This window comes from Lithobates pipiens, unplaced genomic scaffold (assembly GCF_037356315.1).
Source record: "Lithobates pipiens isolate NorthernLeopardFrog02 unplaced genomic scaffold, aLitPip1_a1.2 Scaffold_23, whole genome shotgun sequence".
In the NCBI taxonomy this organism is placed as follows: Eukaryota; Metazoa; Chordata; class Amphibia; order Anura; family Ranidae; genus Lithobates; species Lithobates pipiens.
Genome location: NW_027507785.1, coordinates 122,589,002 through 122,601,312, shown reverse-complemented (window position 1 = coordinate 122,601,312; position 12,311 = coordinate 122,589,002). Strand labels below are relative to the sequence as shown.

General features: G+C 51.8%; 1 protein-coding gene across 2 annotated transcripts in view; it reads right to left on the bottom strand.

Moving 5' to 3' along the window:
* Window positions 1–10,211, bottom strand: part of DMC1 (DNA meiotic recombinase 1) — a 791,183-nt gene extending 780,972 nt beyond the window's left edge. For both annotated transcript variants that reach the window (XM_077450999.1, XM_077450998.1), the window contains exon 1: window positions 10,096–10,211. The gene's annotated coding sequence lies outside the window, so the exon portion shown is untranslated. The remainder of the gene's footprint in view (window positions 1–10,095) is intronic.
* Window positions 10,212–12,311: the final 2,100 nt, after the last annotated feature.

Sequence of the window (12,311 nt, the reverse complement as noted above, 5' to 3'; positions counted from 1 at the left end):
GTAGCTCCTTAGCTTTCCTAGCCTGTGAGAGTAGTGTACTTTTACCACCAGTGGCATTTTTAATAATGTCATCTTACAAGGCTCCAAAGAGCCGGTCGCCAAGGAAAGGAAGATCCGTCAGGGCTTTTGTGGATGCCTGGTCAGCAAACCAGCATTTTAGCTAAATTGGGTGCCTCAGTACCACAGCTGATACTGAAGCCCTGGATAACAGAGGGAGAGTATCCAGGGCCGCGTCACAGACGTACTTAAGGCCTTGCACTAGTTGGTCTGTTAGTTCCACGCAGACAGGGGAAGCCTGTTGCTCTCCAATTCGCGGTGCAAACGTTTTGCCCACACCGTCAGTGTCTGCGACACAAGTGCGGATGCCAGTACAGGTCACACGGCTGACCCCACGACCGTAAACAAGGAACGAGCCACCGCCTCGGCCTTCCTGTACGTGGGATCCTTGAATGCAGGAGTCCTCTCAACCGGGATCGTGGTTACTTTATTTAACCTGGATACTGGGGGGTCCACAACCGGAGCCCACCACTTTTTGAGAAGGCTTTCCTCAAAGGGGTAACGCACCGCCATGTATTTGGGGACCGAAAAGGTCCGTTGCGGGCGACCCCATTCCTTGTAAATGAACTTGTCAAAATAAGTCAGATACAGGAACACCTTAGGTGAACGTGCTGGCTTGCGGGATCCAAAAGGGACCGGTACATCAGCAGAGAGATCCACTGGCTCCTGAATCTTCAGGTTATCACGCACAGCTGTGATAAGTGCTCCAACAAGCGCTGTGTTGCGCACGGACCCGGACGGGGACTCATCCTCACTGTCCGAACGGTCTTGGTCAGCGTCATCTGACAAGACAGAGCAGGGGTCACCGGCCTCAGCAGGACCCGAGTCTGCGCGTCAGAGCTCTCCCCAGAGGACGGGGGGGGCAGGGGCCGCTTTTTAGCACCTTTCTTCCCACGTACCGCCTCTAGCTTGGCAACAAACTAATTGAGGACCACCGTAAGGGTGTGCATAGGGACCGCGCAGTCCGGAGGTGACCCGGTTGCAATTGCCTGGATTTCGGGGGAAGAAACACCAGTTTCTGAAGCCATGCTGACCCTACCCTGTCTGCTATTCAAAGGGGACTTAGGACAGTGACAGTCCCACCCTCCTGCTGCCGCTGACTAAGGGGCTCTAACCCGCTGGACTCACCACCCTGGGCAGTTCCGTGCTGTATTACCGCAGTGCCTGATGATCCCCAGCGCTCCCAGATGCAGAGATAGCAAAATGTTGTCGGTGGCCAGCCAGTCGCACGATCGGTGAACGATCGGTGCGCGATCTGACACACATGTCCAGATTCACAAAATAAACCTCCCAGCGCTCTGTGATGACCAAACAGGAAGCTGAGGGCACAGGGGCTGCTGCTAGAGCACAACAAACATGGTCCAGCTACAAGAAAATGGCCACCAGTGTTTTGTCTGACCCTTGCCCATACTTAAAATGGCCACCAAACAGCGCTATGAGGGCCTAAAGAGAACACGTGGCAGACACAGCGCTGCACCAACACAGGGGCAGACTACACAGGCATCCAGCGGGACTAAGCTGCAGGACCCAGGCAACATAAATCACACTGGACTGGGTAACCGCCTTGGCCCTTCAATTGGCAGGGTCCTTGAAAGAAGGGGACCCTTCCACCGGAATCTTGGTCACCTTATTTAATCTGGATACCGGGGGGTCAACAACCGGAGATGTTCATTTTTTCAGGAAGCTCTCCTCGAAAGGGGGTAAAGCACCGCAGTTCGCAATTCGTCTTGGCATTGAAAAGGCCCGCTGCAGGGTTCCCCACTCCTTGTAAATAAACTTATCAAAATAAAGTAATTAAGGAAACACCTTAGCAGTGTGGGACCCAAAAGGGACTGACACCTCTGCAGATGCCCCCACCGTATCCTCTATTTTTTTAGGTATCCCGCACCACTGTGACAAGTGCTCCTACTAGCGCTTTTTCCTGCGCTGACATGGACGCGGAGTCTTCCTCCTTACTGTCCAAATGGTCCTGGTCCACATCTTCTAAAGTATCAGAGCAGGGGCAGTCTGCCACAGTGGGACACGAGTCTGAATCAGAGCTCTCCTCAGAAGACTGGGGGGGGGGGGGGTGGATGTTTTTTACCCCCCCTTGTGCCCGCACGCCGCTTCCACCCTGGCAACAAATGATTTCAGGACCGCCGACAGAGCGTCCATAGGCACCGCAAGTGCAAGGAAACCGGCTGCTTTAACAGGGGTGTCTGGAGAAGAAGCACCAGCCTCTGACGCCATGCTGAACCCACGCTTGCCTGTCACCCTTAGGGACCTAAGGCAAGCAAAGACAAATGTCCATCCTCCTAGCTGCCGCAGACTGAGGGGACCCCCGCAGGACTCATCACTCTGACCCAGGTGGTGCAGTCGTCCGCTCTCCTCTCTGCCTGCCGCAAGGTGTCCCGTGTCCTTTTCTCGCTGTACAAGTCTAAACAAGCCGCCCAGCACTAGAGCACAACCGACCTGAGGCTACCAGAAAATGGCCGCCTCAGCAAAAGACGTCTGAAAACGCCAGGAAAATGGCCCCCGGACTCCAGGAGAAAGGCCGCAGTTACAAGAAAATGGCTGTGGTTCCCGCGGCGACCATTCCCCCCACATGGCAGCACACAGACACTCAAAACGGCACCAAAAACAGGAGAAAAAAATATATAAATAAAACACACGAGCGGACCACCAACTGCCCAGCGCAGCCCTCTGCCAGGTACGTGCTCCGCACCCCCTACACCCAGTCACACCACAGCGACCCCTTAGAATGGGGAGGAGAGCGAGAGAGACACCCTAGTTAACCTCCCAGGGAATTGCCCAGCTGCTCCATCCTGCCGAGACCGGTGGAACCATACTCACCCCTCCTGCAAGAGCTGTTGGACGCACTCCACAGACAGACCCATTACCCGAGCAGTACGGGATGGCTATCGGCCACGGCACACTGCGACTCGGACAGCAGTAGCCCAGTCATATGTGTGCCCTGGAGCATATAGCTCACCAGCCACCACTGGACCTGAACGGGCCTGACGTGCCCGACCCAGGGTATAGCTAAGATCTGCACGCGCTCGATGGCCAGGCTGAGAAGACGAACAGGATCTATATTATCCAGCCTGTCACCCAGCCCAGCTGTTGATTGTAGGTCACAGGAACCAAAAACAGCAAAAAAAAATTCCAAGGACCATTGGTCCCCACAGAGAGGCAGGTCCTTCTAGACTAGGCAGAAAAAAAAAACTGAGCTGCTGGAAGCAGAGTGAGGGGTTATAGCCAGTAGGACCGCCCCAGGGTGTAGTATAGTGGTCAGTGTAGTGGTCAGACTAGCGTAGTACAGTGGTCAGTGTAGCGTCACAGGTGACCTACAGCAGTAAGACTCCGTCGCTGATCTGTGACATGGGGGGTAAGGGTTTTTATACTGTACTAGTCGAAGGGACTCATTGAGTGCTAAAAGTCCACACCTTGGGGGGGGGCGCAAATTACTTGCCTTGCCCCGGGCGCTGACAACCCACACTACGTTACTGCTCATCAGAACCCATCAGTGGAGAAGAAAAATAAATTGGATTTTTTGTACTCACTGTAAAATCCTTTTCTCTGTAGTTCACTGACTGACACAGCTCCTTTCTTAGACCATTGGGTTGTTATGCCACCTTCAGGAGAGGACTAGGCAGAACATGTTAACATGTTATAATAAAACTAGAACTTTCTAGTTCCGCCCAAGGGGCGGTCCCTTAGGCAACAACCCCTCAGCCTGCTACTGCAGCCTCAGTACGTCAACAAGCAGTATAACGTAAACAAAAATAGGAGGGGAGGGTGCTGTGTCAGTTGGTGAACTACAGAGAAATGGATTTTACGGCAAGTACAAAAAAAATCCTATTTTCTCTTACGTTCACCGACTCATACAGCTCTTTTCTTAGATCACTGGGACGTCCCCAAGCAGTGCCAAACGAGGGGTGGGAAAACTCTGGGAGTCACTACCTCCAAACCGCCTCAGAACTTGCGGTAACACATAACGTGCATTTCTTAAAAGGTACCGTGTTTTTACCAAAAACCAGGAAAATATAAAAAAATGTAAGTGCAATATCACGGCCGCCTGCAAAACTTTGAGGCCAAAACAGGCATCAGCCGATGCACTGACATCTACCTTGTAGAATTTTGTAAAGGTGTGGACAGACCACCAAGTCGCCACTTTACACACTTGAGCGACAGGCGCTTGATGTCGGAAGGCCCAAGACGTTCCAATTGCCCTGGTGGAGTGGGCCATGACTGTAAAGGGGGGGAACCTGCCCCTTCAAGGCGTAGGCCTGTACTACAATCTGTCTGATCCACCTGAAAATGGTGGCTGACGAGACCGCCATGCCTTTCTTTGGACCAGCCACCGAAACAAACAAGGAGTCTGACTTCCAAAAGGCAGCCGTAGCAGACAAATACATCCTCAGAGACCGAACCACGTCCAGGGAATGGAGTGCCACCTCTTTAGGATGTGTCGGTTTAGGACACAGAGATGGTAACACAATGTCCTCATTGATGTGTAACGCCGAAACCACCTTTGGCGGAAAAGAAGGTTTGCGGACGCAATACCACTTTATCCCTGTGGATAACCAGATATGACGACTTGCAAGACAAGGTCGCCAGTTCCGAAACCCTCCTGGCAGATGTAATGGCCACTAGATAGACCATTTTCTGAGAAATAGTCAGAGGGATCTCTGATATTTTAAAATGGCGGTTTCTGAAGCGCCGATAACACCAGGTTCAGATCCCAGGGGGGTTACAGTGGACGCACCGGAGGAACATTAGAGAGTGAGACGCCAGGGGGGGTCGCTGAAAAATCACTGATATCTGTCCCTTAAATGGTGCTTAAAGCCAATTTCTCGTCTACTTCTTGCTGTAGAAACAGCAGGATCCTGAATATAGAAAAGGAGTGCGGACGCCATCCTGTCTCCTCACACATGGAGATGTAGGCCTTCCAGGTACGATGATATATCTTCCAAGAAGATTTCCGTGCTCTCAGCATAGTTGGAGTCCGAAAGACCCCGGTTCCTCGACACCTGGCTCCCAATAGCCATGCCGTTAAAACCAGCGATGGTAAAGCAGGATGGAGAATCGGACCTTGAGACAGCAGGTCCTCTTGTAACAGCAGTCGCCATGGGGCGTCCGCCGTCAGGCGCACTAGGTCTGCGTACCAGGGATGCTAGGGCAATCAGAATTACTGGAATCCCCTCGGCCTCCACTCTGCGGCGTAGACATGGTAACAGTTTCAGCGGAGGAAAGGCATAGATCAGCTGGTACTGATCCCACAGAGCCACCAGCCCGTCTGCCCAAGGACCTCTTGTCCTGGACACGAATCTCTGCACCTTCCGATTGAGACGAGAGGCCAGAAGATCCACATCTAGTGTGCCCCATCGGAGGCACAGTAGCCTAAACACCTCCAGATACAACGCCCATTCTCCTGGGTCCAACATCTGGCGACTTAGATAGTCCACCTGCCAGTTCTCCACTCCTGGGATTTAAATGGCTGATAGGGCCGGTACATGGCGCTCTGCCCACTGAAGGACGTGAGCAACCTCCCATGGGTCAGCCGAGCTCCTTGTTCCTCCTTGGTGATTGACGTATGCCACCACAGTGGCGTTGTCTGACTGGATCCCGAACGGACGCTGTCAAAGTCTTATCGACCATGTGGAGAGGCATAGCCTGATCGCTCTCAGCTCGAGCACATTGACTGGCAACTTGGATTCCTCCACCGACCAGAGACCCTGGGTCGACTGAACTCCCATACCTCCACCCCAGCCGGTTAGGCTGGCATCTGTTGTGATCACTGTCCATTTCAGAGGTAGGAACGACTTCCTGGACCAAAGTGCCGGGGACCTCAGCCACCAGAGCAGGGAATCCCTGACTAACTGGCTCACCTGAATCTGCCGATCCAGGGACAACAGAAATGTGTACCATTTTGTCAAAATCTCCTTCTGCAAGACTCTGGTGTGCAACTGGGCATACAGTACTTCCTCAAAAAGGAGGCCACAATGAGTCCCAGGACTCGCATGCAGAAGCGTATCGTTGACTACCTGCAGTTCATCAGCAGTTTTATCGGGGCTCTGAGAGTATGCAGCTTGTCTGAAGGGAGAAATACTCTCGCTTCCATGGAGTCCATTAGTAAGCCTAGGTACTCCAAAATGCGGAGTTGGTACAAATCACCGACTTTTTTAGGTTCAACAGCCACCCAAATTCCTGCAGGGTCTGCATGGTGATCGCTACATCCTCCTCTAACTCTGAGGCTCTCAGGAGGAGATCGTCTAGGTAACCAACGATCGTGATCCCGCGCTGTCGCAGGAACGCATGCCAAAACAGGAGCCAATACCTTGGTAAAGACTAGGGGGGGGAGGGGGGGGCTGATGCCAAGCCAAAAGGGAGAGCCACAAACTGGTAGTGGGATTCCCCGACTGCAAATCGCAGAAATTTCTGATGCCGCAGGCATATCGGTATGTGCAGGTATGCATCCTGGATGTCCAAAGACGCCAGGGAGTCCCTTTGATGGAGTGCAGCTACTACTGAGCGAACTGTTTCCATTCTGAACCTCTGTACTTTTACAAGGCAATTGTCCAAAATTGGACGTACCCCTTCCTTTTTGGGGACTACAAACAGATTTGAGTAGAACCCCTGGACGCGTTCCGACTCTGGAACAGGTATTATCACCCTGCGACTCAGCAGGTCCCTTACCGCTCCCAATAGGGCCTCCCGGGCGAGCTGGAAGCACAGGTATGCTGGGGGGGGGGGGGGGGGGGAATCAGTTTTGTGACCAAGAGAGAAACTATATTGTAGCCTGAGGAAATCAGATCGTAGACCCATTGGTAGGACAGCCGAGAAGCCCATCGGGCTGCAAACTCATGTTGGGGGGGCGGGGGCAAACCTTCATGCGGTAGCACTTTTGCTTGCAGGCTTGAGGTTACAGGGACGCTTTTGTCATTCAGAAGTCATCCAGTTTGGCTGGGGACATTTACCGAAGCCCCGGGCAGACGAAAAAGCCGTTTGTGAGTGGAAAAAAGAGGGCCCTTACCTACGGTGTGGCTCCTTAGCCTTCCTGGCCTGTGGAAGAAGCCTACTCTTACCACCTGTGGCATTTTCAATAAAAAGCCGTTCGCCAAGGAAGGGTAGAATCCGTCAGGGTTTTCTTAGATGCCTGGTCAACCGCCTCAGCAACACTGCTGACACTGACACTGAAGCCCTGGATAACAGAGGGCTGCGTCACAAACGTACTTAAGGCCTTGCACTAACTGGTCTGCTAGTTCCACGCAGACAGGGGAAGCCTGTTGCTCCCCCAATTCACAGTGTAAACATTTTGCCCACTCAGTAAGTGTCTGTGACAAGTGCAGATGTCAGTACTGGTCGCATTGCTGACCCCACAACCATAAACAAGGAACAAGCCACGGCCTCCCTGTCCATAGGGTCCTTAAAAGCAGGAGTCCCCTCTACCGGGATCATGGTTATTTTCCTTAACCTGGATACTTGGGGGTCCACAACCGGAGGAGCCAACCACTTTTTGAGAAGGCTTTCCTCAAAAGGGTTAATGCACCACCATGTACTTGGGGACTGAAAAGGTCCGTTGTGGTCGACCCCATTCCTTGTATATGGACTTAACAAAATAAGTCATATACGGAAACACCTTAGGTGTACGGGCTGGCTTACAGGAGCCAAAAGGGACCACTACATCAGCAGAGGGATCTGCTGGCTCCTGAACTTCCAGGTTATCACACACAGCTGTGATAAGTGCTCAAACAAGCGCTTTGTCACGCACGGACAGGGACAGGGACTCATCCTCACTGTCCAATCGGTCCTGGTCAGCGTCGTCTGAAATGGCAGAGCAGGGGTCACTAGCCTAAGCAGGGCCCGAGTCTGCATCAGAGCTCTCCCCAGAGGACAGGGATGGCAGGGGCCGTTTATTACCACATTTGCGCCCACACACCGCCTCCATCTTGGCAACGAACGATATAAGGACCGCTGACAAAGCGTCCAGAGACACTGCACTGTCTGCAGGCGAACCGGTTGCAATTGCCTGGATTTCGGGGGGAAGAAACACCAGTTACTGTCTGCCAACTGTTAGGGACTTAGGACAGTGATGGTCCCACCCTCCTAACTGCTGCTGGCTGAGGGGCTCCTCCTGCAGGACTCACCACCCTGACCGAGTTCTACAGCGATCAGCAGACACAGCCTCCAGACACCTCAGAGAAGAGACATACACACATCCAGGGCACAGCTATCCAGTGCAGTCCCCCCCCCCCATGTGAGAGCCCCCCCCCCCCAGGAAGCCCCTGTCTATGGCACACAAACCGCTCAGCAGACCATGCAGCATCCCCCACAGGGAAGATAGGGACAGGGAGAGAAGAGAGGGACGTGAGGGACCCCCGAATCGACCTCCCGGGGAATGCCCAGCTGCTCAGCCCCAACCGAGGCAGGGAGAGCTGTACTTACCAGTCCTGAAGAGTTGGGAGACAGTTCTTCACAGACTCACTCTCCGATCAGTACGGGGTAGCTGATGGCCCAGCACACTGTGACGCAGACATCAGTAGCCTGGTCATGTGTGTGTCCTGGGGCTGGGGGAATGTCTTGGCCGACCCAGCACAGAGCTCTGGTCTGCACACGCTCGCTGGCCAGGCTGGGGGGACTACAGGGATAAGGGTATCCAGCCTGTCACTCAGTCGGCTGTTGATAGCAGATCACAGGATCTTTAATCTTGCGCAAAAAGCAAAAACTTCTGCAGAAAAATCCACGGACCGATGGGCCCACAGGGTTGCTAGGTCCTTCTCCTTCACTAGGCAGAAAAAAACCGAGGCTGCAGTAGCAGGCTGAGGGGTTTTTATCTAAGGAACCGCCCCTTGAGTGGAACTAGAAAGTTCTAGTTTTGTTATAACATGTTAACATGTTCTGCCTAGTCCTCTACCGAAGGTGGCATAACAACCCAATGGTCTAAGAAAGGAGCTGTGTCAGTTGGTGAACGTAATAGAAATTACTTATTTACAAAATTTACTGACAGAAACTAAGAAAAACAATATTTTTTTCAATTATTTTTTTTTTTTTTTTTTTAAGGGAAAAACAAAAAAATCCAGGAGTGATTAAATACCGCCAAAAGAAAGCTTGATTTGTGTGAAGAAAATGATAAAAATTATTCAAATTGTGACAGCACTGAAAGCTGAAAAATGGTCTGGGCAGGAAGGGGGTGTAAGTGCCCTGTGTTGAGGCGGTTAAAGCGGGGTTCCACCCTAAAGTGGAACTTCCGCTCATCGGAACCCCCCCCCCCCCCCCCTCCAGTGTCACATTTGGTATTTGCACCCACTTCCGGGGCATAGACTGCCACGGGAGTCTATGCCTTTTCCTGTCCTGCCACGCTGTCTGCTGGGACACACACGGGTCCCAGAGACAGCGCGGACCATTCCTAGTGCGCTGCGTGACTCGCACATGCACAGTAGGGAACCAGGAAGTGAAGCCACAAAGCTGCACTTCCTGATTCCCTCAGCTAGAATGGCGGCGGCAGCAGCCGAGACCCGAGCGATCGATCTCGGCTGCCGACATCGCTGGACCCTGGGACAGGCGAGTGTCTATTTATTAAAAGTCAGCAGCTGTAGTATTTATAGCTGCTGGCTTTTAAGATTTTTTTTTGTAGGTGGAATCCCTCTTTAAGCACAAGCTTTGTCTATATGGCAGGGGCCATAAAATGGATGAATTTTTTAAGTTTGTTTACTAACACACTGGGCCAAAATGACGTTCTTGTCATCTATTTAGTAGACATGCCTGGCTTCGTTTATTCCTAATTACCATTCGTTTTCTGAAAATTAGCCACTCTGATATAAAGGTTGGAATAGTAAGCACACAAAAATGAATATACATTTTTACATCACCCCTACAAGAAAGACAATTAAGACTAAATAGGAACTGAGAAATTCGGCTCCAAAAATAAGGGGCTTTCCTTTCAAGGGTGGGCCAGCTGACTGTTCCTGTAGCCGATTGTCAGCACAGTGATTCATATGTGAACCTTTATCCGGTAATTCTATGGACTACAGCGATATATCTATAATACACACAAACCGAGAGATCCGCAGCAATCTCCTCACAAGTCACTTCTCCTCAGAGTACAGCCGCGCTTTCCTCGCCTCACAAGAACACCCGCGTTTTTTCCCGCAATCTGATTGGCTCCTACACATTCGGTGCCTTCCTACCTCACACGACCTTCTGCGGCTTGTTATGCAATCTGATTGGCTACTCCGCGCCAGACGGCGACTGGTAAGAGTTCCAGCTGTAGCAATAGTATGGTGCTCTGCCCATAATGGACAGGGAAATACATGTAATTCAGCAGCCTTTCCCGAAAGCAGCACCAAAACAAGGCTGCATATATTAATTTGAACTGAAATGATTGGTTAAAGGGTTAGTTCACCTTTCCGCAAAAAAATGAAATGATTGATCCTCCTCGCCCGCCAAGCATTTAGCTGCTTTGATGATTGTTGCTGCTGTCCATACTAGCCAATAAATTAGGAATTTGGAAATTGCTCCTGGCTGCTTCCCTCTTCCAGGACTGTGGAAGTTATCATTGGTTAGGTGGTCACAAACTGGTGCTGACTAATGACTTGCAATGACAAGTTCTGGGCTAAATACTGGATTTGTTCATGGATGGCAAAAAGATAATCATTGTAATAGTGCAGCCAGTGAAGGGGTGTGAGGTAGTTTTAGAGGGTGACGTGAGTTAGGCTGAAGTAATTAGAACTTTCGCCCAGCAGCACTAGGGTTGTCGGTTCCAATCTCAACCATGGCACTGTCTGCTTGGAGTTTGCATGCTCTCCCTGTGCTTGCATGGGTTTCCTCCCACACTCCAAAGACATGTGGGTAGATTAACTGGATCCTGTGTAAATTGGCACTAGTATGTGTATGTATGAATGTGAGATAGGGACCTTAGATTGTAAGCTCCTTGAGGGCAAGGACTGATGTGAATGTACAATATATACAGGTGCATCTCAAAAAATTAGAATATCATCAAAAAGGTAATCTATTTTTAGTTACATAAGTGAGGTTGAAAAAAAGAGTCCAACCTATGTGTGTGATTATAGGTCAGTATTACATTGTATATACCTGTATGCTGTGGTCAATCAGGGGCTTATCTAATAGTTTTTGGAAACTATCGTTTTTTTTTTAAATTTTTGATCCATTAACTAGTTGCTGACCGCCGGCCGTCAAATGACGGCCAGGCGGCGCAGCTATTGTGGCGGGAGGCCGTCATATGACGGCCTCCCGTTTAAACAGGGATGCGCGCGATCGTGCGCGCGCATCCCTGTTTCTTCGGTGGCGGCGTGTCACGGAGACACCGCTCGCCACCGAAGGGGGTGAACAGCCATTCGTTATGGCTGTTTACCACGTGATCGGCCATGATGAAGTCACGGCCGATCACAGATGGTCACACCCCCTACGTGCACGGCGCATGCGCGCGAGCGCGCTGCGCGTGCACGTCGGTGGCGGCGTGTTCCCCGGGGACACTGCTCGTCACCGACACTGGTAAACAGCCATTGGCTGGCTGTTTACCCACGTGATCGGCTGTGATCCTTTCACAGCCGATCACTAAAATGTAAACAAACCGCGGTAACGGGATGTTACCGGGTTCTCCTCCTCACACACCGATCGTGTGTGAGGAGGAGATTGCGGTAACATCTCGTTACCGCATACAGTGTACACCGAACATACTGATTGCCCCCCCCCCCAATAAAGAGGACCACCCCTCATAGTACCTGTCAATCACAGTCCATCAGAGTACCTGTCACAGTCCATCAGAGTATTTGAGTACCTGTCCCAGCCCATCAGAGTACCCGAGTACCTGTCCCAGCCCATCAGAGTACCCGAGTACCTGTCCCAGCCCATCAGAGTACCCGAGTACCTGTCCCAGCCCATCAGAGTACCTGTCCCAGCCCATCAGAGTACCCGAGTACCTGTCCCAGCCCATCAGAGTACCCGAGTACCTGTCCCAGCCCATCAGAGTACCCGAGTACCTGTCCCAGCCCATCAGAGTACCCGAGTACCTGTCCCAGCCCATCAGAGTACCCGAGTACCTGTCCCAGCCCATCTGAGTACCCGAGTACCTGTCCCAGCCCATCTGAGTACCCGAGTACCTGTCACAGTTCATCTGAGTACCCGAGTACCTGTCCCGGCCCATCAGAGTACCCGAGTACCTGTTACGGCACATCAGAGTACCCAAGTACCTGTCACGGCACATCAGAGTACCCGAGTACCTGTCACGGCACATCAGAGTACCCGAGTACTTG